Source organism: Pleurodeles waltl, chromosome 12 (genome assembly GCF_031143425.1).
Source record: "Pleurodeles waltl isolate 20211129_DDA chromosome 12, aPleWal1.hap1.20221129, whole genome shotgun sequence".
NCBI lineage: Eukaryota > Metazoa > Chordata > Amphibia > Caudata > Salamandridae > Pleurodeles > Pleurodeles waltl.
Window position 1 is genome coordinate 525033270 of NC_090451.1, and position 26053 is coordinate 525059322.

The following is a 26053-nucleotide window of genomic DNA, read 5'->3' on the forward strand; positions in this document are numbered from 1 at the left end:
ACTCTGTATTTGGATTGTCTGGTTTATATTAAAGTAGGATATGACCTTTGGGAGTAAGCATGGATGGTCTTCAATACTACTATGTCCTTCTATATTTGCACATATGGTTCCTGAATGGTGAGTCCTTTCAACTCTTTTACTTTAGGGAGTGATGTCATTGCAATTAGAAAGGCTGTTTAAGTGTAATGAATTTTAGGGTGGCCTTGTGGAGTGATTCAAATGGTTCTTCCATCACTTGAGTCAGCACCGCATTTAGGCTCCATGTAGGTGTTGGTGCACTCCTTGGTGGGGCTATTCTTTTGGCCCTTTCTAGAAATCTTTTGATCATTGGTGTAGTTATGAAGCTTCTTTCTATGTATCTCTTGTATAGGCCGCCATCGCCACCAGATGCACCTTTAGTCACGCATAGGTTAGCTTGCTGTCTAGCAGGTGTGTGAGGTTTCTGAATACTGTAGTGTCTTGTTTCCTGTCCTGAACGTGGCCAGATCTCTGGCACCACTTTGTGTATCTTTCTCACTTGGCTGTGTAGCACTTCCTGTCTGTCGTCTTTCTTCCCTGAGGAAGTCCTAAGTGTCCAAACACTATGTCTTCAGGAGTCATGCTGCTAGATTCAGTATGCCTGGTTCCTGGTGGAGAACCTTCGCCTCTTGCATGGAGAGCAGGTCTTGTAACGCTGCTAGTCTCTCACATTGATGTGTGCCATCTCTATTAGATCTGAAAACCAGATCTGTCTTGCACACTGTGGAGAGATGAGTATTAAAATCACCTGCAACTGTTTGCATTTGTTGATTGCTATTGGTAGCAGTGAGATCGGGGAAAAGTGTAAGCAAACCTCCCTGACCAATCTATTGGCGGTATATTCCCTATGGGGTGTCAGTGTGGATGTCAGGATACAAAAGAGTGGCACTTTGTGTTTTCTGGTGTTGCGAACAGGTTTATTTCTGGTGTCCCTCACCTTCTGAATACCTTTTCAATTAATGTCTTATTCAGCTCCTAGTCACGTGAGGTGGATGCCTGTCTGCTAAGCTTGTCCACCTCTACATTCTCTATTCCTGGTAGATGTATCATCATTATGGTCATCTCTCTGTTTATGGCCCGTTACCATATCTCTTGTGGTAGCCTCGAAAGGGCAATGGATTTTGACATTCCTTGTTTGCTGAGGTAGAACATTGTTGCTGTGTTGTCCACCTGAATATGTACTGATTTCTCCCCACAGCTGCTTCTAAGAAGCCTATAAGGCTAGGAACACTGTTTTAGCTCAAGTAAGTTTATGTGTTGTACGGTCTCCTTCTGGTCTTAACACCCCTCACATCTGGAGCTTCCCCATATAAGCTCCCCATCCAATATATGTATGTATCTTCACTGTGAGTGACAGCATTCTGCTCTTTCACAAGGAGCACACCATCAAACAAAATAGTTTCCTTCAGTTCCAGGTACTACTTTGGCATTGTGTCCTTTTTGAGACCAAAAAACATTTTTGCTGTTAGCCTGAAGCTCCCACAACAATAACATTTTTATGAAAACCAAAAGGCTGGCAAACACCACCAGATCAGTTGTCTTTGCCAATGCTTGTTTATTTTCATGTTTCCCATAATCTTGCCAGAACTGCTGTTATACTAATTTCCCATTATCAACATGTTTGGAAATACCAGCATGTATCAAACACATTTTACTATAGGATGCCTCAAAGAAATGCTACCTAAAATTGCATACTTAAGCAAATCATTTTTCTTCTGCTATTTTTGTGTACATGTCATTCTGAAAGCAGAAAATCAATCTTACTTTCAGGCTTCTGTTTGTATTTGCATTTAATCAAAGAGCATTCGGAGAGCATTAAAGGCAGCCTCAAATTGTTAGATTCTGCAAAGTGTTTACACATTTGTATACTCTAACCACTGTCGGTAGTGCAAGCTGAGCTCACAGCTCTCATTCTATTAATAAAGACTTAGCATTAACGATCCATAAATACACGTTCTAACAGCATGTACATATGGATACAAACCTTACTTCAACTGCAAACAATGCTCTTCCACAGATCCATAATGTGGCGCTTCGAACTAGCATTCAATTGGTTTGTGCAGCAGGGTGTTGTGCCTACTTGTTAAAAAGGACAAAATATATATGAAATCCTGATGTCCTTGTCTCCAAACAATATGTCCAAGGTGTTGGGCAATAGGAATTCAATACCACTGCTTTAGTAATATATTTTCAACATTGTGCTCCAAAAAGCACCACCGGCTATATACCACATCCTTCCCACTCTCCTAAGGAATGGGAGTGACTTATTTGTGATATGTGTTCTTTGTTTGTCCCTTGTTTTAGTCACAATCCCTATGACTTCAGTGATCTAATATTGATAACCAGCACTCTGAGTATTGTTCCAGCACCACTGCTTCAAATAGAAAAGTATCATGTTTACAAAGCCCCTGCTGCCTGATCTAATCAGTACAATATAGTTCCAGGATACAGAGTTGAAACACTCCACATTTACCATGTCTGGTATTCAAGTTTGTAAGAAAATGGGCCATTATTTGTAAAACAAAAAAACAGTAAAACTTTGCACTTGTATAGCGCACTACTCACCCGTTAGGGTCTCAAGGCGCTGTACACATACCGCTGTGAAACCCCTCCTGGCTTTTCCCTGTGAGGCACCCACTCCTGGACAGCCCCAGGGTGAAGCCAGGCATCTAAGTGCTGTGAGGGCTGTTGTGGAGATTAAGCAAGCTATTGCCCAGAGTCACACCTGTTAATTAGACTAGGCACCAAGGCAAGAATGATCTGGTCCAAGGGAATTGAGCCCAAGATGCACTGAGGTGGGAATTGAACCCTGGTCCTGGGCCAGCTCTCTGCTTTAGGGTCTGCTGCTCTAACCATTGTGCCACACTTCTTTGTGAGGCCTGAATAGCTCCAGAATGATCCTCTTAACTGGGAACTAAAGATCCCACGGTGGCACTTGACTCTCTCAGGGTAGCAAAGCAGAGCAGTCCAAGGCCTACTCAGTTAAGGTTGTGTTGGCTAGTAATCACCATTCACCAGAACGCAATAATAACACTCAATAAATGATTGTCCTTTCTGTGATTTTACTTTAGAAAAGGAAAAGTACATTTATTTATTCATAAAAAAAAAAAAACACATTTTATTGCTATTTTCGTGTGTAATACAATGAACTGCAATAATATTTTGCTTACATCTCAAGCAACATATCAACTATAGTGACTACATAATAGTAATATTCACTGGATAACTTCCCCTCCCCCCCCTCTTACGGTACATTTCTCATCATAAGATTTCCCCTTCTCTGACCTGTATTTTGTTGGGAATACATAACTTTCCTGTCGTACCCTCTCTATTCTTTCTGAGCCTCCTTTTATCTCCATGGTGTTGTCCTAGCTCTCTTCTCACCTTCCATCACTAGTTCTGATATCAAGTTGTCCCTCAGGGTCTGCTATGGCCTATCCCATCTCCCAGTTCCCCCATATCTTCTTGTTTTTTTTTCATTGCCTCTATCTCTGTATATTTCTCTTTCCAGTATTCAGCATCTATCCATACTCTCCCACCATTCATCGTGGCCTGGTGCTATACCGGATCCCCATCTCCTAGCTATGTCTCTTTTTGCAATCATGCTACCTAAATTGATAAGTAGTTTTTGATATCTTGTGTGATCGGTGTGGCCCCATACCCCCAGTGTCATTGACTCCGGCACCATTTCGATGTTAGTCTCTGTTACATGTTCCAGGGTCCTCCCACCTTCCTCCCAGAATCTAGCGATCCGGGACAGGTCCATAACATGTGGTAAAATGCTCCCTCACTCCCACATCCCCGTAGGCATTTATAATTTGCTACCCTGCCTATCTTAAAGAGCAGAGACCTCATATAATATACCCTATGTAGTATTTTAATTTGTATTAGTTTGAGGGATGCTGGAATAGCCACTTCAGACGGGAAGATTAATGCCTCCATGTAATCCTTCTCCTCCAATTCCTTACAGTCTCTTTTCCATCGCTCCCATAAATTAGATAGTGAGGGTTGTGTATGTCTCCTAATTGTACCGTAAGTCTGTGATAATAGCTTCTTTTGTCTCTCCCCCTCTAGAAGTCTCAATTCTAGTGGGGTGTTTTCCTGTGTTTCTTCTTCTACGGGGATGCTACGTTTCAGGACCACCTGTTTGTAACCATTGTGTGTCTGACATTTGGTATTCTTTTTTGAGGTGCGAAAAGGGTGCCACCCCATTTGCGTGCCACATGTCAGCTAAATACGTTATCCCAATACTGTCCCAACCTTATAACCTGTTACGGTATTTATCTTGGGTAGTTTGGTTCCTTCCCACAGAGGTGTTTTGTGGGTCAAGCGTGTGGTCCATCCCATTTCTCTGGTGAGTCTTTTCCAAGTTTGTATGACCGTTTTGGTTGCTGGGCTGAATGCAGGGTTAAATTTACTATTGCTATTGGTGGGCCATCCTCTAATCAGTGGGTCTATTCTTATCCAGTTGGATAGTCCCTTGATTGCCAACACAAGGAGCATCGGCGACAGAGGGCTCCCCTGCCTGGTCCCCCCGTGAAGGTCGAACTCCTGCGATGTGTATCCATTTACCCTCATTTTTGTGGTTGGTCTTTTATATAATAACGCAACCCATCTCCCGAATTTCGGGCCGAACCGCATCTTGGCCAGTATGCCGAACATATATCTCCATTCTACTGAATCAAATGCCTTATTGGCATCTAGGGAGAGGATTGCTCTTCCTTTAGTCGAATGTGTTATTAAGGCCAGGTTGTTATGAAGCCTTCAGAGATTCAGGGCTGTAGAGCGGCCAGGTATAAACCCAGTTTGATCCGGATGGATCAGGGTCGTCATCACCTTACTCAGTCTGATTGCCAGTGTCTTTGCCAGTATTTTGACATCAACATTTAACAATGGGATCGGGTGGTAGGAATCCCCCGGTCTCTGGGTTTGTTTGGTTTAGGTAGGAGGATAATCATCACTGTTCTCATATCGGGTGGAAGTTCACCGACTTCAACAGCTTTATATAATGCCGCATGCAGGTGTGGTATCTGCCTCTTTACGAGCTTCTGAAAAAACTTGACTGGGAAACCATTGGGCACTGGTGATTTCCCTTTCTGTAGCTGACCTAGTGCTGCCAACTTCGGTGATCTCTTCTTCTAGATCCGCAGTTTGCTGCAGGGATAGATGTGTCATGGGGCAATCAGTTATAAAGCTATCTATTTCTGCCTCTGGAATAGTTATGCGGGATTTATAAAAATCCTCCATTTGGGCTGCCATTTCCTCCATTATCTCTTTGGGATCCCTTGTAGGCTCCCCTTTTGCTGTCCAAATTTCCCCGATAAGGGAATCACTTTGTTCATTTTTTCCCAACCATGCTAACAGTTTACCTGCTTTGTTCCCAGCCTCATATAGCCATTTACTTTGTAATAGGTATTGTTGTCGTACTTTGTGTCGGGTTACTATATTGTATTCCTCCCTTTTTTGTTTCATCTGTTTTTTAATATCTTGTGTTGGTTGTGTTGCGTATCTCCGTTCCAGAGTTATGAGTTCAGTTTCTAGTGTTACCATTCTTTTCTCTCTTTGCTGTCTTTCTCTGACTTCTCCTGCTATAATCTCACCTCTAACAGTGGCTTTATAGGCCTCCCATAGGACTACCGGGCTTTGTACTGACCCCTCATTCTCAGGAAATAGTGCTGAGTGACTTGTTCTAGGTCCTCGACCACCTTCACATTTTGTAGTCGCCACGTTTGCATCCGCCATCCTTTTTCTGGTGGTCGGGTCCCAGAGACACTGTCATCTGTAGTGAGGCATGATCACTAATCCCCCTAGCCTGATATTCCACCATTTTAATTCTTGGTAGCATGTCTGCCGTGATTAAAAAATAGTTCAATCGAGAGTGAGTGTCGTGGACAGCTGAATAATATGAGTATCCCTTTTCCTGTCCGTGGAGAGATCTCCACCCATCACATAGGCCCATTGCATGTGTAAAGCCCTTAAATTTCCCTCTTGTTGGACATCCTGTCCTCGATTTACTAGCTCTGTCCAGTTCCGCATTCATCACCATTGTTAAATCACCTCCCATTAGTTTTGATGCCGGTGGAGAGGTTGTGAGTATTGTACCAATTTTTGCAGCACCGCTCCTTGCAGACCTAGGGGTAGGTATACATTAACTAATAGTATAGGCATATTTTAATATGTCCCTAGTATTATTATGTAACAACCGTGTGGGTCTGCCCACGTGCGTGTGGTGTGAAATGGAAGGCCTTTTTTAATAAGTATCATTGCCCCTCTGGAGCCGGATGTAAATTGCGTGTGTCCCACTAATTTGTATTTACCCCTCTCCATAGCTTTATGTTGTGTATCTACAAGATGGGTTTCTTGCATAAATATCATGTCTGATTTGTATCTAGGTACGGCTTTATGTACTAGGCTCTATTTATGTTTATTTCCTAGTCCATTTTCATTCCATGAGTGGATGGATAGTTTCTCGTTATCCATGGTAATGGTGTTATCGAGGGTAGTTTGTTTTTATTTATGGGATTGTCCTCCCGTTTATTCCCCATATCCTTTGTACTGACTCGAATTCGTGTTCCCCCTTAGTTTGAATTGAACTGTAAACCTTTCCTCCCAACTACCTCCCCATCCTACCTTACTGTGCTGTGATTGTAGAACTAACCACCCCCTCAATTCACGGTATGTGTTTACCCAAACTCCTAATTGGAGATCCTTGTTCCTCATTGTATGTCTTTCCAAGGCGTGGATCATTGCCAGCATCGTAGTTTGTCTTTCGCTGTCCATTGTTCGTTTTCTGCCATCCCATCTCCAAGGGGTGTATGAGGGGAGAGATAGGACAAGACACAGGAGGCCCGGAGGTCTCCCTGATGCCCTCCCCTGCCCCCTCTCTGCCCGTTCCCACTGGGGCATGGTCGTAGTATTGCTGATTAGTGTTTTGAAAAAGTATCTGTTAGCCCAGCAGGTCTGCTGTCATTGGGGTCTCCTGAGGCGGCAGATTCGTCTCAGATTCCGTTCCAAACCCCGATTGTTCTGTTCCAGTTCCTCTGGTGTCCACCGCTAGTTCCCTCCATCTGTCACTCAACCGAATCTCGGTTGTCCCCCTGAGGTCCCGGACAGCCTTAATTTGCGCAGCCTTGATTTCTTCCTGTAATGGCACAGTGGCAGGTCCCGCCCGGGCCCCTGATCCTCTGCGTTTCTTTTTACCCGCCCGCAGTTGAAGCCTTGGCACTCTCTTTTCCAAGTCCATTGGCATGGCGAAGACCCTGCATCTCTTTCCATTCTCAGGCCTCTGGAGATGTTCCCACGAAGTGTGTTTTTCTCTCATGTTCGATCCAATGTTTTGCCAGGTATAGCAGTGTGTACTTTATGCCATTGTGACGGAGGACTTTTTTGACTGCGGCAAATGCTGCCTGTTGTTTCTGTATCATATTCGTATAGTCTGGGTAGATGTTTATCTCTTTTCTTCTGATTTTCCAGGGACCCCTTTTTTGTGTCTCTTGGAGGATCACATGCAGTTTGTGCTAGATGCATTTAGGGGAGTGCAGTTCCAGCATGTTGTTATCTAGTGGATATAACTCTTCTACATTGAATGGGGGCTGAGTCAAGTATGTACAATGGTGTAAGCGTGAGTGAACAGGGTTACAAGTAGATGGTGGTAGCGAGTGGGGGTGCCGGGGAGTCACTGCAGTGGGGGTTACGAACTACAGCTGAGATGTGTGCCGGCAGGTTTAGGGCAGGGTCTGGGGAGGGGTCGGGCATCTACTCCGAGGGCAGGGGAGGGCCTTGTGCTAAGTAGTACGCTAGTCGTCATGAGGGGGTAGGTGTAGCCAGACGGCCTGAGGAGTGGGGGGAGCTTCCGAAAAATACATTTATTACACACACTACTTAATACTATGCAGTAATTTACAAATATTTACATATGGTGGTGGAAATCCCTTTGTGTAACATTACATTTGATTCTTAAAGGGTTGTGACCCCAAACACCACAACACCCTCCTCCCTGTACAATAGAGCACATAAACATATAGGAGGGGATCACTTTAAATCAGGTGAACATTACCACATTTGAAGACGAGAAGCATGTCATGATATGTAAATGTAGCTGCATTTATGTAGCATTTAGTACCCCTAATGAGGCGTCAAAGCGCTTTCGGCAAGTAGCAAGTTACTTTGAGATCCAAAAGTATTAGTTGTGGATTAAGTATAGGGAAATATGACTATAGCATTAGTGTAGTCATTCTATCACTGCCTTGAGTAACCATAATCCATCTGCAGTCAGTGTAAATCATAAAGCATTGAAACCATATGCACGCAATAGAATTTATAAAACACTGCAACCTTTCAGGAATAATCATTACTGTCATCAATATAACCACTTTAATTGAAGCACTGTGAATAAAATATGTAAATAAAGCACTGTACATACATAAAGCAGGTATCTGTATCTTTTTTAAACAACTTTGGACCACATAGAATGTAGCCATAGATTCAATCCCTAGATGGTGCTGCCCTACCGGATACACAACTGAAGCTCCAACCTGGGGAGAGCTTAAAAATGTTGTTTGACCATGTCAACTTAGGGTCAGTGCCTTTTCTAACTCTCCTTGGGAGGAGCTGAGCACCCCTGCAGACCCCTCCACGCTGTCCGCCGCAAGCAGTAAAAAACGTCACTTTCACCGCTACAGGACATTATGGGGCGCTCCCTTACAGGGAGAGGGAATCCCTAATGAACTACGTCGGCCACATTTCTTTGTGTTGCCGCGCAGCTTTCTTTTTTTTTTTTTGGTCCTAAGGGGTGCCCGGCCCCAACCAGGCACCCCACATGCCTCATTTGTGGGGGGTAGCATGGGCAGCCGACTTCTGGTTGGCCCAGCCAGCCCCCCCAAACAGCCCTGGCAGGGAGTTTTCCTTCGTGGTGGCTGTCCCGCTCCCCACATACACAGGCATGAGGAGTAGGGGCAGACCCACCACATCTGGCAGATCCTTAGGGCCTGGAAATGAGGTCCTGGGCCTGTCCTTCTCCTCTCAGGCAAAGGCATTGCGGCCCTTCTTCTTTTTTGAGGGTGAGGGCACAATGGCTCTCCTCTGATTCCTTTGAGGCTTGGGGCCCGGAGATGGGGTCTTGGGACCCCATATCCATAAACTAGCTGAGGCTGTGGGATCAATGGCCTCCAGAACTCTGGGGAGGGGAGCCCTATGCCCATTTTAGGGTTATTAATTTAAAAAGGCTCCTTGCATCAACCCCCCCGCCCGGGGCCAAAGTGGGGATGTGTTGGCTTCGGGCAGCAAATCTCTATGCACTCCATTCCAGCTTGGGGAGGGGGGGGGGGGGTCAAAGGTCAATTTCTTCTCCCTTGAATATCTTGGGCCATGCTTGCCCATTTTGCGTGATCTTGGGCTCATTCTGCGCCTAGTGGCGAGCCCTAGCCACTTTGAGCCTTTTCCATAGGCCACTAAGGCTCCACACTATGCAGGGAGCTGGTTCCACTGGCTCCCTGTGCCAGCCTTTTTGTGTCCTCTGGTGCAGCTCTCCTCCTGGGCGCAGATGTCCAGTTCTTCCCCCAACTTGTCCTTAGAGGGATTAGGGGGACCAGATTTCCTGGTCCTGGAGAGAGACCCACTGGTCCTGGGGTCCAACCGTAGTAAGAGTCCTTAGTCCAAGAGGGCATCAGGGGATACCTCCTTCCAGTTGTCCATGTGTGTCGCTGTCCAGTCCCAGTGTCCAGTTCCTATAAAAGACACCCTCTTCCTCTTGTGCAAGACTTTTTAAGTGGAGGTGGAAAGTTATAGAAGCCAGGCACCCCTGGCTCATCCCAGAGTGCAACATTACCGTTCCACCCCTGTCCCAATCCTCCTGCACAGCATGATTGGACAGTTCATGAAAGCGCCACACAGGAGTCACTGGTCACATCTGTCGTTGACCACTGCCAGGGACTTTCCCATCGCAACTTCAAAGAGGAGTTCCCTTCTTTCTTGGCTCCAGACGTCTGGGCTACTTCTTTTGTTCTGTGGGCCAGGATTGCCGCAACCCTGGTACAGCGTGACAGCAAATTATTAGGTGATGATTTTCTTCCCCACTCCTTCCTCCTCAGGAATTGAGTGAAGCACTGTTATTTGCTTTGTGTGGGGAGGCCGTTGTTCCTTCTGTTGAAGAGCAATTTATTTAACCTGGCCCAGCATGGTGACAAAAGACCTGGGCTCAGATCCTGAGCCAGAGAAATATGACACTTCTGGATGATACATAAGGTGTACGGATACCCTCTATGGAACTTGTAGATTTGAACTTGGCACATACCTTTTACCCCAGTTTGATACCTCACTGGACTTTGTAGGCCAAAGGAAAGTGAAACTGCACACTAAGGCAGATTTACCCCATGCTGATAATGAAGTGTCATCTCAGACAAAACATTTAACCATACTTACTTTCCCTATGAGTGTCAATTGATATAAGGCATACCCCAGGTCCATATCTAACCCTGCAGAGTCCCCTCTGTGCCAGGCTACCTGTGTGTAATTACAGGGCTGCGCACAATGGTAGTCTCACATGTGCAGCCTTTACAGATGTACACACGCAGGGCTCGAAAAATCATAAAAATGTTACTAGACCTGCAGGTTGAGTCACTTAAGTAATCTACTCGACCTAACTGTAATGTACTTGACCCGCAAACGGGTCTCAAATTGTGTGATCCTTGGCAAATAGTTTACAAAGTCGCCTTTTTCTTAATTTTCACATATGATTGCACCTTCAAATATGTGAGCTCAGCATTTCTGCAGTACAAAAAAAGCCTCTTTTGCTTGATTAAGTAGATTAAGTTTGCTTCATGCATCACAAGAATCTAGCCCACATAACCTAGGACTTCTTTTAGTTTACTAACATCATAGCCATCAGGACAGGAGTGTTTCTCAGTTTGTTTGAACACTCAATCATAATAAATATATTACTAAACAATGATGTGGTAACATATTGTCATCTACACACAGTAGCTTTCCAAGAAATGTCCAAAAACCTCTCCACTAACTTGCAGCTTTACTGATAAAACTATATAGTGTATTAACAATCTGTGAAAATTAGGTTTCAGAAAACATATCCTTTGCACATTAACATGTTAAGTATTCTGATTGTTTTCATCCTAGTATATTTTTTCATCACACAGAAATATAAAAAAGGACTTTCACAACTACTGAAATATATTTTGAAATGTTTGCACAGTTGACTTAGTCATTTAAATATTGTGTGTTAGGAAAAACCTGACACCCTATATCCTTTTATTTCACATTCTAAGCAGCAGGTCACATAGTTCACCTTACAAAGTCCTGGAACTCTGCAGTCAGAAGGAAAATTAAATGTAAGAAAAACTAACTTTTGACCTCTGTCTGTGAACAAAAAGTAAATGTGACATAAGAACAAGATTTAAAGGCATCTTTTATTGCCCCTCCACTTTTCAACTGAACAGAACACCTGTTTAGTGTCAACTCGCCATAAGGGATGAGTAAGTATTAAAAATAGCTCGACTTGATCAAATAAGACTCGCCAATGTGAGTGGTCGAGTAGATTGTTCAAGTCCTGACATGTGTGCACATGTGCTCACATGTAACCAACCAAGTGGCCCTTACCCTTGCTGTCAAGATCTCACCTGAATTTCTCCAAGAGAGGTAGGAAGAAGCAATGTATAGTCCACACTCCCCTGTAGATGAGGAGAGCCCAACTACCAAGCTACCAAGCCAGTCCAATGGGGGAGAGGGGAATGGATGAGAAACAAACACTGCTCCTGTCTTCGGAAGATTTATAGGGGTATTTCTGCCAAACTTGGTGGTCTCCGATTCAGTGCCTATATTATAAATAATAAATGAAATAGGGATCCTTAATCAAGTATTAAGTCAAGTTTTCTCTATTATGCTTCAATCCTATAATGCACCTACTCTACTTGAAGTTCCCCTTTCTCCCACCTGTTAAATGTCCTGGTGTTTTGCCTTACTTTTGACTGAGCCAAAATATACACACTGAAAGGAGTTGAAAAGATTCTCTGGAATGCACTTCTTAATCTGAAGAAGACATTTATCATAGCTTTTCGCAAGGCTCGTGAAGGAAGGCTTAAATAGCAAAAAGTGTACTTTTAAGATGTGCAACAATGAAGTAAGACCAAGTATAAAGAATCTTCAATCTATAAACAGCAAATATATACATGCAAGGATACAAACACTTATATTGATATATGTATATATATTCATACACAATGCAAAGCAAATAATTAATAAAAATGCATCACTGTAGGGCCTGTCTGGTGCTTCATCTTTCTCCTGCCAGCAAGCCGATGACCCCATTTGACTGTGAGAAAGAGAGATCTCTACCCTCACGGGAAATATATATCAGGCATTCAACGTCTAAATCCTGATTGAGGTCTCTGAATCTCCTACTGTCAATCAGGGTCTCTTTTATATCTTAAAAAAACTAAGAAAGAGGTTTCTGGAAACCCCCCCACCCCCGCTGGCTCAAGAAGTATTAAAAAATGCTGGCTATTTTAGGTCAGTGTTGGAAGAAACAGGCTGGAAGTGGCCAGGTTCCCAAGGTGTCTTTCCCAAGCCTAAGCCGTTCCCTGCTGTACCATCCTTATCGTGCTGACTGACTTACTCCTCCATATTATGTTCTAGCAATTCTGTGATAATATGTCCTAGCTCTTCGGTGAGAAAGAGAACACGCAGAAATAGAAAACGCTTTGCATAACATGTTTGTACGGAAAACTATTCGTACCCTTAACATGGCAGTGAAGCAGTGAAGCTAAGGCTAAGCTGAATACAAAATGGAGTCTGTAACTGATGATCACTAGTGTGACTGTGGACAGCTAAGTCAAGTACAAAGTGGTGCGACCAGAAGTCAGTGGTCAAAATACAAATATCATTACACCTGGATAGAAGAACCTTTTAGGAGCCAAAGTAGAGATCTCTGGAATTGATTACACCCACTAAGGGATACAAATTATATCTGTAATCACATTTCCACCATCACTATTCACTCTTCATGTAAATGTTCTTGAATAGCACTCACACCTACCTACGTTATGAGTAGTCACAGAATGACTTGAAGAAACTAATCTAAAATAACAACAGGCAAGTAGGCACAATATGCAAGTATATATGCAGTAGACATGGAGAGAAAAGAATATTAGAACATGAAAAATAACCTTCCAGCATATCAGAAAAAATAGCATTATATCATGCTTGTGTAATAACTGAACATGTCTTTATCACTCAAAAATTGCATACACTAGTCTGCCTATTTTTGTAGTAATTACCAATATGTGCACATAATATGATGTCCTTTTGTCATGCAAACACAGGTTTAACTTAGAGTAGAAGAGTCCACGAGAAGTGCAAGTTTCCAGGAATTCCAGAAAATCACATGTCATAATTACTCGTGAGTGCAGCGCAGTGCGTTACCCAATAGTTGCTCATTTCTCCTTTTGTCTTTCACAGGTTTGCTAAGTTTGAGAATACAGATAACCTACCCCCACAGCAATGGAGCCACCGCTACGCAGAGAAGATGCTGCAGAGGATGCCGGCACACTCCAGGATGTCGAGGAACCAAAAGGTAAGGAAGATGCCAAGGTGAGTCACAGGACGTTGAGAGCCTGCTAGAGAGCTAGAACCACAAGCAACTTTCTCCTGGGTCACGAGCGGTTTTATAGCCGGTACAGCCCCTGCCTCCAAAATGGTCATAGCCCTGCAGGACTGTGGCAGCACAGGAGCACGCTTGTGTCCACATGCCAGGCATGCCCAACACTTGCTGTATCCCAGCAGCATTATCTTAAAAGGCGGACATTGGTGGTAAACTTGAGCAATCAATCCACTGTGTGTTAACGGTGGAAGAGACACCGGTTGAGACTCACCCAATTTTAAAAAGTCCAAAACCAGGTAAACTAAAAGCGAAAATTCTGGGTGGATTAAATGGACAGAACCCATTTTGTTACAAAGGTCCCCCGCCTCAGTTTCCCCCGATGCTCAATCAGCCAAGTGAGGGGCTTGATCTCTGATTTCTCAAATACCCTTCTCTCATTTCCAGTCATCTGTTATTTCCAAGCAGAGGGCTTTCAACAGCATCCATTAGCGCCCAAATGGTGTATTATATAAACATGTCAGTCCAGACATACACAAGATAACACATTTCTTTTTGAGAGAAATAAATACATGCACAAGCACAGGTGCCAAACGAACTGTTTGAAGTATCCAATCAAGCTATGCAGAGTAATCCATGTATAATTAGTTTAAAAGGTTGTATTACAGGTCTTTATTCCTGGTCGCAAATTGATTTAACTGTTAGCCGTAGTGGAAAGTTTCTACAAATTAGTGAGATGTTTCTCCAAACACAGCTTCTAAAAACACAGCTGGCGTGTTTCGTTTCCTTCAGAGCTCTTTGAAGCCTGTAGAGCAATCGGGAATCATAAAGATTGTAATAAGAGAAATTAGATTTGTGAACCTATGCATAACTTGCTCGGATTCTTGAAACAGTTGTTCATGTGGAACCTGCAATTATAGATATTTTGTGGATTTATTTCGGTCAAATATACATTTTGTATGAAACCCTATATCTAGTCGATGATGTTACTAATGTGTTCATGTAATACATTATTTACGGAATGCTACCAACCTAATAGTGATAATATTTCATAGAGGTTGGTAATGACAGGCACAGTACCTCGCATCTGGAATCTACCAATCTCCTTTTGTAATGGGGAAGCTTTGTGGTTTAAGCCTATAATATTTGAATCTAATACACAATATAAGCAACACGGAAGGGGCTCGATGTGCAGTTAATACCCCATCATCCCTACTTCCTGTAAATCACATTTAATATGATCATACCGAGCCTGCATTAAGCTGGTGCCCCACTGGTTGGGTACCACGTTCTCATGTACGGGAGGCTGCATTATCTTAATTTCCCAATAGTAAACTCAAGGGACATAGGTAATCCAGTGACTTCAAAGTGCATTTATTTCAAAAGGTACAGCACCAATGTGTTTTATATATCATTCTATGATTGTAATAATATTATTACACTGTGGTCTATATATGTGTGGCTTTAATGTATTATAATTGCAACATCCGACATACAAATTTGTGGTATAAGATATTAATGTTTTAGAGTGATTCATTTACGAGGACCCACGTTCGTTTTTTCAGAACACGTTGCTTATGATTTAGGAACTATTACTTCTCTTAGTCTATGTTGTTGATGTTGTACTCACATGTAGTCCCTTTTCACTGCTTACATGCTGTGTTGCACTTGTGAAGGAAGACCGACTAATGCACAAAATGTGAGCAAGGCTCATGTCAGCGCAGAAATGCATCGGTGAAAAGCCAAAAGAAAAGCACAAATATGCCAACAAAGGGGCAGGCCCTGAGGAGATGACACAGGCACACACAAATACCTTGTAGGAATGAGTCCTGGAGATACGGCTTCATTGGGCCAGAAGTATTTGATGATGATAATGACGGTGACGTACCAGGTGCCAATCACCCTCAGGGCACGGTAAGTAAGAGACAGAAGGAAAGAGCCAATGAGTCTAGAACGTCCAAGCCCAGAGAGGCTAAGATTTAAAGTGCATTGATGAAACTTGGCTGTATGCTCTGCAGGTAACCCTTCTCTGATGTGTAAGATGCATACTAACAGTAGGACACATGCATTGGCGGGTATCTCCAGATCCCAGTACTGGAATAAAATATTTGGAGTGCTGCAGGTCAAACCTACGGTATACTGGCAGAGCTCTGGGGATCGTAGTACTGAAACATGTCATCACAGTTGCAGCAAAGGCAGTACTGAAGTGCACTGGCAGCACTTTGGGGATTGCTGTATTTTACGTCAGTATGGAAGGTGATGCTGCTATGACTGGTAAGCACTGACATTCATCTGAGTATCTCAGGAATAGAAAATAATATCAGACCTACTGCAAATAAAGGCTGATGCTCGCTGGGCGCGTTATAAAAAGATCTCACTGATGGAACTACAAGCGTTTTATATATCAGGACTGCATTGTCAGTGGATTCTGCTGCAGAGGAATCACGCGCACTGGCAGTGTACTGAAGTACCAGTGCAACCTGCAAGAAGGGACTGAAGAGCACCAGCAAAGTAACAGAGGATAATGCAAGGCTGCACACCCCTATCTGACCAGCTCACCGTATCACCAACATCCTCTAAGAATATTTGTCATCCTCTCACCTGGCATACTTCTGGAAGCCAATCTCTTTAGGGATTGACCAGGGCAAGACTACCAAGATGGCGGAAACACTGATGGTGAACTTGCGGTGGGTGTACCAATGACTGCCTTCAGAGGATCCCGTCTCAGTCTTCGCAAAAGCTGCAATGACCGGAGAAAAAGAGAAACGTTGAGAAACAGTAACACCAACTCGTTTGACGGCTATGGAATTACATGGAGCATCACTGTGAATTTCCCCAAGTTTGAATAGATAGACTGTGCCTGAGATTCCGCTCCTCCCCCTTACTTACTCTTATCCTCCTGGTCTCCTACGATGATGAGAAAGGTTATGCAGGTGCCGAAGGTGTAGACAGCAATAGCAATCTTGCTAAGGACACCAGCCACCTTGCTGCACACCACCCACGCCACCTCCTGATAGGTGCGCTCATTGCTGGCCTGGGAGCAATACACCAGTAAGATCAAGCCACTGATGATGAAGACCAACATACACTGCAAAAGGACAAAGTTTGTTAGCCTGATGTCTCACCCCTGGTGCCTAGTGTTTCTTGTTCTAGGAGGAAATAGAGATATCCAGTACAGTCCCCTGTCTAATGCACACTGGAGGCCAAAAAGGAACATGACTAGCTTCCATGTTAGGCGATTCTTTATCCTCCTGTGGCTCTATGGTGTTGCTTTGTGATATCAGCTCCACTTCCCTAGAGTACTGCATTGAATAGCTGTAGCTAGAGGGCTGTTTGTGCACTATGTGACCACCAGAGGCCTTCGGTGCTACTGTAGATAGACAGTGTCATCAAAGTTTGCAAACACGTTACTGTGTACAATAGTATCTTAGAGAACCACAGTCAAGTAATCTCTTTACCTCAAGTGATCAACATACCTTTAAATTGCCAAAGAGGAAATTAACTTGACTATTTTTTTGCATAAGCCACATCCTTCTTTGAGAATCTTTTGGTTTTCTTTGTAAATTCAGATCTTGGCGGGTAACTTAGAATCTGTAGATCACTGTATCCCCTGTAAATTCATCCTCTGTCATTCCAAGATCAGATCTGTCTCCTTGTTTACACAAGTACTTTCTCTGAAATCAGAGTGTACGCGGGATAGCAAAAAGAGGGCCCTTATATGTGGGGATGAGATAGGCGGGAAGAAGAAGGTGTATTGGTAAAGCTTGGTCTCTGAAGCATGTGAAATGTAAGTGCAGTAGTGTCCACAAGGAATACCTCTTCTATTGATGCTATCTGATCCAAAGGGTCGTCTTGGGATCCTAGAGCAGTCGAAGGTTAGTTAGGAAATATTTTGACAATTAATATTGTTTATCACTGGCCTAGCGCCACATTACTGTCGCACTCAAGCGGGATGATCAACTACACCTTTTAAAGTCTGGACTCATTCAGAATAACAGGACTGAGCATCCTAAGCTTATTCAAGAATGCAGAGCCAGGTAAGACACTGGGAAACTGTGACAATTTATATAATACATATTAACTGGAAAGCCCAGACAGTTTTTTGTTTTGTTTAAAAAAGAAAAGGTCTCCATAACACATAACTAAAATGTGGTGCACACTGAATAGAGAGGCATAATGAAAATCTGAAGCGCCAGACAGTTTCTGGACCTAAGAATCAACCCCAAACGTGTTTGGGTCTCCTCAGTGCTAGATTTTAACTTAACATTGATCACTACGGTCAATGGTGAACTACTGGGAACTTATCAGGTGTGCTATGGTTCACTCTTAAGCTTTTGGGTCACAGCATCTTCAAGGCCTTTTAATGTAAAGATCTTTGGTTAATGAATGGTTTGCAGCAAATATCCTTACAAATAAAAGTGTTAAAACGTGTATAGTTAAACTTGTCCATACATTCAATGAAAACACAAAGATTAATAACATTAGTAAGGAACAAGTATTCAATGTTTTTGTCCTAATGCAAAAATTTTACATTACAGCTGTTCAAAAATATATTGAGTCTATGCTACGCCTCCATATAAAATGATTCCGGGTAAAAACACGACAAAAGACTGTGAAAACATTTCCATTAGTTTAATCTCATTGTATGCCAGGAGGACCACGGGCAAGCAGCTACAGAAGTATTAATTGAAGGGACATTGGTTCTATAGCAAAATATAAGTGCTTCACTGTGAGTTTTTAATCATAAAAAACTTTAAAAAAGAGATAAAAAGCAAACACTATTCTGTTAGTTTTGATATACATTGGATTGGTTTCAATGCACCAAAAGCAATTTGTTAAAAAATGCACCTTGCACACGCCATATTCCTGAAACTATATCAACAATAGTCTACAAATGCACATGGCAAGTGATGCTAAAGTTAAGGAAATGTAGCTTGAGAATGTGGATTTCGGAATGTAGTCATTCAAGTGTCATCAGTCAATAGCTCCCGCAGGCCCGTATTTTAGTCTTTTGTTCAGCAGTACTCAAGAGGGAGGTTTCTCATAGAGAACGTCCATAGCACGTTCACCCTACTTCACACAAAGACTGGAGAGGCTTCACTCCGCCTCAACATCATCTGCTCCTGAACACAAAACCTCGGTGACCACCCATGTGGGCACCCGGCAAGGAAATACACAAATTGTAATCATTTCCCTGGGTAATGTTCCCTCACCCAGCTGAGGGACTAGCAGATCTTAGTTCCCATTCCTGGTCACAGGCAGAGGTTATTCAGCACTCCTTCGCAACATACAGGCCGACTGGCTGCTTGACAGTTGACACTTTTGGTGGCCTTGAGCTCCCCTTCTTATATGCATTTTCAAGCACCAAATGTGATCTAGGGTCTGAGTCTTTAAAATTTGTGTTGGGGGGTTGGTTTCCTTTTAAAGTGCCCACTCCTCTGTTTTCCCTTCCCAGAACGCAGTCTGTCACAGCAGGAACAAATCCAAATCTGAAAGCCCCACAACACAGGCCATGGGAGTGACTAGAGGTTACACCTGGATGTCAGCTACAGTTATATACTCATCAAAAGGTTACCCAAGGTCCCCAACCCTACTCTTTATTATTCTCTTATTATCCCCATCTTCTTCCTGAGATGTGCATGATCACTGCTTTGCCATGAAAACAAGAAATCAGCACCAGGGATCCAGACATCATTGTAGTCGGGACTCTCAGGGCAGCGATGCACGTCCATCACCATGCAAGGCACTTTTCCGTCCCAACACAGCTACTTCCTCCAGACTACGCTAAAGCATATCCCAAAGCACTGTAAAAGAAGAATGCAATTTTGGAAGCCTAGTCATCGACTCTTGCTCATCACTTTCATTTCCCAACAGTGGCTCCTTGTTCTTAGCCTGCTCTGCCAGATTCTTGCCTCCCGCTAGAAGCAAGGGCTGCTGGTGGCACTTGTTACCAGTCAAAACTGCCTGTTTCAATCATGGCTCTCAAGTGACCATCATTGACGATTCCATTCCATTTTACCCACATGCTTAATTTTAAATACAATTACTTTTTCCACACTGGTCTTCTACCTTGGTGAAGGCTTTTCAATGAAAAGTTTGAGATGAATAATGGTTTCATTAGCCAAGGACTTTCGGACCTTAGACAGTTTGAAAGTCAATGCCCCAATTACTCTGGCACAAGATAAAGGTATCTGACGTCCAAACAACAAATACCCTGAAGGAGCTGCTACTATCCGCAGCTGTTGCCCAAAGCAGTGGAAAGCACTGGAACAATCTATAAAGATTAGGAATGAAGGGACAAAGGTGAAAGAACCATAAAATGGAACAGAAGATAATGGGTGTTAGTGTTACTCATATAAATAGTTGGTGCAATATGCAGGATGTAATCAACACAGGAATATCAATGTCATGAAAGGGTTAGCTTAGCTTAGTTGATGCTGTGTGCAAATGTGAACATGCTGGGTTAGGTGCTGGTACCTGAGCACACCTGTCTAGAACAGTTGGTCAAACTCATGACATGCACATCATGCACAGATGCAAATAGAAAGCACTTAACTCACTGAATCATCCTACTGGCCATCATATTTCAGAGTGATGGCTCTTTCAAGCAGAGCCAGCCATCCATCCATAAGCACCTTCAAAAAACGCTGTAAGACAGCACACAGGCAAGTAAAAGGTGTCTTCATGCAAGCATCGGAACTACAGACCTGGTCCACAATAGTGGAGCAAGTCCCAGCTTTATTACGCCCTTGTCTTCCCCAAAAGACCTGGCTACAAGATAACGAGATAGCCCACCATATAGCTGTGCCCCCAGTAAGGGCTCTGCATGCTCCCCTTACAAAGCTTCCTTTCTTAGAAAGAAGTCGTTGGTGCCATGGATGTCGGGCTATTTGCTATGAATGAATAGACCAGGCAACAAGGTGGCTGTTACTTTGACTTTGCTGAGAGCTACATGCTTAGGCGTCCTGACTGCTCCCCATCCAGGGGCTGATGAGGTTTACCATGTGTAGTGGAGGCACTAAATAATCACTTTGTCCATGAGTGAAGTGCTTTGTGCCCTGCAGAAGAAGTGGTCATGAGGTGATCGTCTTGGTATTTTTCATGTGTGAATAAGTGAATTGGTCAGCAAGGGCACTCTGGTGGTATCTTTGCAACATGCAGCCGCATCTCCACATTCATAAAACCACATTTTGCACCCTCTTTCGCATATACTCCTAAGCTAATAAAGAGCTCAAGAAGTAGAAACAATTGGTATGTATTAGCCTGAGGCATCAACAGGACGGTGAAGTGAGCGCAGCATATCATCCCACCATTTTCTATAGCAGAGCAAGGTCTCTGGGTGAACTTGTGCCCTGTAAAGTTCAGGCCCCCCATCATTGGTATCTTTGCCTATCCTCACATGCGGGCCATGGGTAACATATATGTGTGCATATCTTTGTGCCTTGCTATTTTTGACAGGGAAAGTAGGTGTTCAGCTCGGATACTATCCATAGCGGCACAAGAGTTAGGTTTCACTAGAATCTATCCTTTATCCATGGTGAACGTTGCATCGTATAACAAGAAAAACAGGATGTAGCAGAGACAAATCTCAACCAAATGCTTATTAAGTTTATTTTCTTCGTCCCAGAAGGTGAGGTTAAAGGTACACCCGCAAACCCTATTATTATTATACCAAATATCAACCATCAACACAATAAAAACTTCCCATTGAAGCAACAACTTTTAGATCAACATTGGTTCCTTTCCCATCTCTTTTTACTTGTAGGCTGTATTTCACAATATTGATGCCAGTCCGAATGGGTTGAGGTAGTTGTAGTTGGAGGATGGTGACAAGAAACATAGGGAATATCACTCCTAGGATGTGTAATGCATGACCACATCCACCAATCCTTATTTTCCATTATAATTTATGTTCCAACTCCTCCAACAGATGTCTATGCCTTTTGGCACAAATACTTAAGGGCCTCCTCAGGATATATAGGGAAAGAGAACCTAATGATTAAAAACACAATTATATGCAATAAAAACAACGTAGAATACTCCATTAGTGCTCACCCAGGTGACAAATTTGAAAAAAAAACGTTTGGGAAAATGTTTGGGAAAACAGTGCCACCACTGGAAGTGGATTGCCCCAGGTCAGACCGCCTAAACACTATGCGCTATCTACCCATGCTGTGTCACGAAAAACACTCAGGAAGTGACTACAAAAACAGGCCAAGATATCAAATACAGAATACCTACTCCTCTCTTCAAAGTAGCCAGACTGAAATGATGCAAAAATACTCACTCAACAAGAGGTAAATGTTGGGCCAAAAACCTGTGAATGACTCAGAGATATCAATGGAAAGATAAATATTAAGTTGAATTCAGGTGAAGAGCCGTTAGTGGAGCCATGCTCATTTCTTACCGAAATAGCCAGTGATTTAACAAGATGCAGGAAACCTCTGCATCTTCCTCAAGGAACTTTGTCTCCTCCCTTATGCTACTGACGGGTGCCCAACCAGTCGGCAATCACTGATACGTCTTTGCTCGGTTATAAAACACCGATAGGGAAACACCCTTCCATCCACAAGTGGCGCGTAGCATCTAACTGTCCAGAAATATGTTAAGGGGTATCCGCGTGCGCATCTGCTATTCAATTGAGGGAGCAGCCATCTAGAAAGGAACAAAACTCCCATATTGAAAGTGTAGGATTGAAAGATCCTTCCACGTCCTAAACAACTGGGTCGGCATCATGCTAACTCCCATTGTCAGGGCAACAAAGAAAAACTCAGCGACCATCTTAAGAGCCTGATCCTGGGAGGGAAGTCCAGCATACTAGCATCTAATGCACATGGCTCAACCGGCCTGGGACACTTCAGAGTGGGGCACTGTAAGTCCAAACTGGGACATGTCAAACATTAAAACAGTAACATAAAGCAGTTCAATTATAGAGTACAAAAGTTTATGCAAATTATAAATAAAAGTCCTTCAAAGTCCCCCCTATGATTGGTATCTTTGTCTATCCTCACATGTGGGTCATGGGTAACATATATGTGTGCATATCGGTGTGCTTTGCTGTTTTTGACATGAAAAGTAGGTGTTCCGCTCAGATACTATCCATTGCTGCACAAGATTTAGGTTTCACTAGAATCTATCCTTTATATGGTGAACGTTGCATAATTTAACAAAAAAAAAAAACAGAATGTAGCACGGACAAATCTCAACCAATTGTTAGTGTCACAGTGAAAACTCAATCAACTGCTGGAAAACCAAAATACATGAATTGGTGCAACTAAGTTTATTTTCTTAGTCCCAGAAGGTGAGGTTAAAGGTACACCCGCAAACCCTATTATTATACCAAATATCAAACATCAACACAATAAAAACTTCCCAATGAAACAACAACTTTTAAATCAACATTAATTCCTTTCCCATCTCTTCTTCCTTGTATGCTGGCTTTTACGATATTGATGTTAACATTACACTGAAGCAATTAGAGGGTCTTGCACAATAAGTTCCAATGGGTCATGAAGGAGATCTGACTCAGTGAATCTATTTAAAATTATTGACTTACTTTGGCGAGGCAACAAAGTTATTTACACCCAATAAATTCCTTCAGTGAAGGTAGGACCTTTTGTGATCAGAGCAAACAATTTGAATAGTAGCTGCCACATTGCATGATACAACAACTAAAGTCTGTTATCAGTGACACTTGCATACATTTTTTATGGCTCTGATCACTAAGCCTATATTCCACCACAGCATACCCGAGTTGCTCCTTCTTGAAAATAATTGGAATAACCATTAAGATGAACATAAAAGCAGGTACTGACAAAGCCAATAAGTATAGTATTGTTTAAAAAGACTAGAATGCTTGAGGAAAAGCAAACATCTCTTATGATATCTCAACAACATACACTGAATTCAATGCTTTCAGTCTTCATAAATGGCATAATTTATTTTCCAGACTTTTCACTCGGGAAACTCTTAACAGAATTTAAAAAGAATAAGCTAACTACCAGAATGTGAAGAGAAACACTTGCCAAGACCTAATTTACTTTCCACTGAATTCAGCCATTTGATCCTCAATAGTAGCTCAGGTAGAAGATGTGTGGGCCTCCAAAGATGCCAGCTCACCGACTGCAACAGATGTCCCTTTCCCAAGTGCCATAAACACCTTTGTGTGCCAAAGCTTGTGCTTTCATACACTATGTTGATTGTAGAAGATAAATCTAAAATAACCTTTAAACTCTGCTCCACAGCCATACCCCATAAACAATAACCCGGTTTCTATACTGTTAAATGCATGTTAGAAGGGGTGGGAAACAACACAGCACAGTGGGGGCATATATTTGGGGAGAAGCAGCACGCAACAGCACATGCACTCTCATGGAGTGCTGAATGAAAGGAAAAAAGTAGTTCCCCTAATGAGAGAAGTGGAAGGGGGTCACTCCATATAGGATAGCAAGACTATGGCCAGGTGGGGGCTGGTGTGGTGAGGGTTAAACATAAAAAGGCAAGGTATTGAATAAGAAGTAAGCAAATGAGAGGGAAAATAAAGCCAACCAATTGTAAGCAATGGACGGGATGTAATCCCATTGTAAATTCACAATAGATCTTTTGCAACCAGACAGCTTATGGTGTGTGGTAGGTGAGACCTAAAGAAGAACATTCAGCAGTAGCAGAACATCCAAAGGTAATACCAGTTCAACCAACTAACACAATCATATAACCACTTTGTTTCAAGAGTTATGCTAAGTAGCAGCATGTATCCTGGTGTAATGCAACTTTTCCCAAATGACTTCTACTCACCATCTGCAGGGCGATGCCTGCCACCACACCGTCTGCGGTACAGAACGAGCTGGAAAGTTGAGCAGTCAAGCCCCCAAGACTGCATTCACCACAATAAAGACAGCACCCAGTAAAGAGGTAGATCTCTGTTCCCGGCAAACCTTGGGATTGGTCTCCACACACAGGCTCTGCAGGAAGTGGGCCTGCCCATCTACATCTGCACTCCAGTCAGTGTCACTGTACGTGCAGTGAGTAACATTTTTGCGATTCAGGGGCCTTTCCTCCTCTAACGTCTCATAGGAGTCACCTTGGGCCTTGGTCCCTCTTAAACAGGGGTTAGTCTTGCTACGGAATGAGCAGCTGGAATATCTGAGGATTTTCAGCATGTTGTATTTCGTGGACTAAAGCCAACCTCTACTTACACCTCTGCCAGCTTGGATTGTGCTCTGGTTATTGGAAAGAATAGAGCTGTGAGGAAAAAAACATACGGCCATTACATATCTGAGGAAGGTAACACTGCATTACTTTAAACATGACAAATCTTTATCCTCAGACCAGTTTAACTCTCATATCTACAGCCAGGCTAGGAGCTAAATGCTGCTGCCTGTGTAGTCGTAATGTCAAGCCCTGATGCTTCCTTGGAGGGTTTTGAGAGAAATGCGGCACAATATTTTCAACAAAGATTTCCCAGCCATCACAATTAATAAACCATAGGTTTCACAAGGAGTTCTAAAGAAATATTGCAGTACTTCAGGGTTTTTCAAAGTACCCGTGAGCATCATTTTGCCACAGCTTTGTGGCTTCCTCAAGGTTAATTTCAAGACTCTGTGAGTTATGCATTACTGAGCCTATCCAGCTCTGAAAGCAATCTCCTATCCCCATCTCACAAAGAGATTCCATATATCCCACACTACTACCCTATCCCTCAAAGCTCCTTAATTAAAACCCCAAGCTGCAAGGCTCCTTGTTGCCCATTACTGGAACTACTGCTAATCCCAGATGTATCATAAGCAGCTATCCACAATCTAGCCTCAAATGTACACTGTATCAACAACAACTACATCATGCTTGGATGAGGTCTGTTACTGGCTTTACCCCACCGCTGGCGGTTGTTCCATGCACTAATCCTGCTCCCTGGGTAGAGCTGCACTGACCTCCTCTTGAGCCTAACCTTTGACCCCAAACAACAATTCCTATCTCATATCCCTTTGTTCTACAACCACCCTGTTGTTGGAAAATGTTCTGTTCCTTTACTCAATTTTTGACCCTTATGTCTGCAAATGTCTTTATCACCCCTCCTTCCAGACTACCTAAATTCTTTGCATTTCAAGGTAAACAATTTCTGGTTAACATGCCTTGCATTGTGACCTCCAGTACTGGTCCTAAACCTATATATGAAGCCTTCAGAACCTAATAGAGTACTCAGACGTTCCCAACTGTCCTAGATACAGTATTCAAAAAGCCCCCACAAAACTGCGTACTCCTGATGTAGACTCCTAAAACTGTATATTACTCAAGCTGAGGTCTGCAGAAATGGACACAATGCTTTAGGCATGGTCTTCTGAACTGAACACAATATTCTAGTTGTGGTCTTCAGAACTGAATAAAATATCTCAAGAGCGAAACTGCAACATCTACCATAGTAAAATGAGGCAA

The 26053-nt window shown here is 43.0% G+C and overlaps 1 pseudogene; it reads right to left on the reverse strand.

The window, feature by feature from the left end:
* The window catches only part of LOC138267145 (sodium-coupled neutral amino acid transporter 7-like), a 79192-nt pseudogene extending 54409 nt beyond the window's left edge, over positions 1 to 24783 (reverse strand).
* Between the last annotated feature and the right edge of the window lie 1270 nt (positions 24784 to 26053).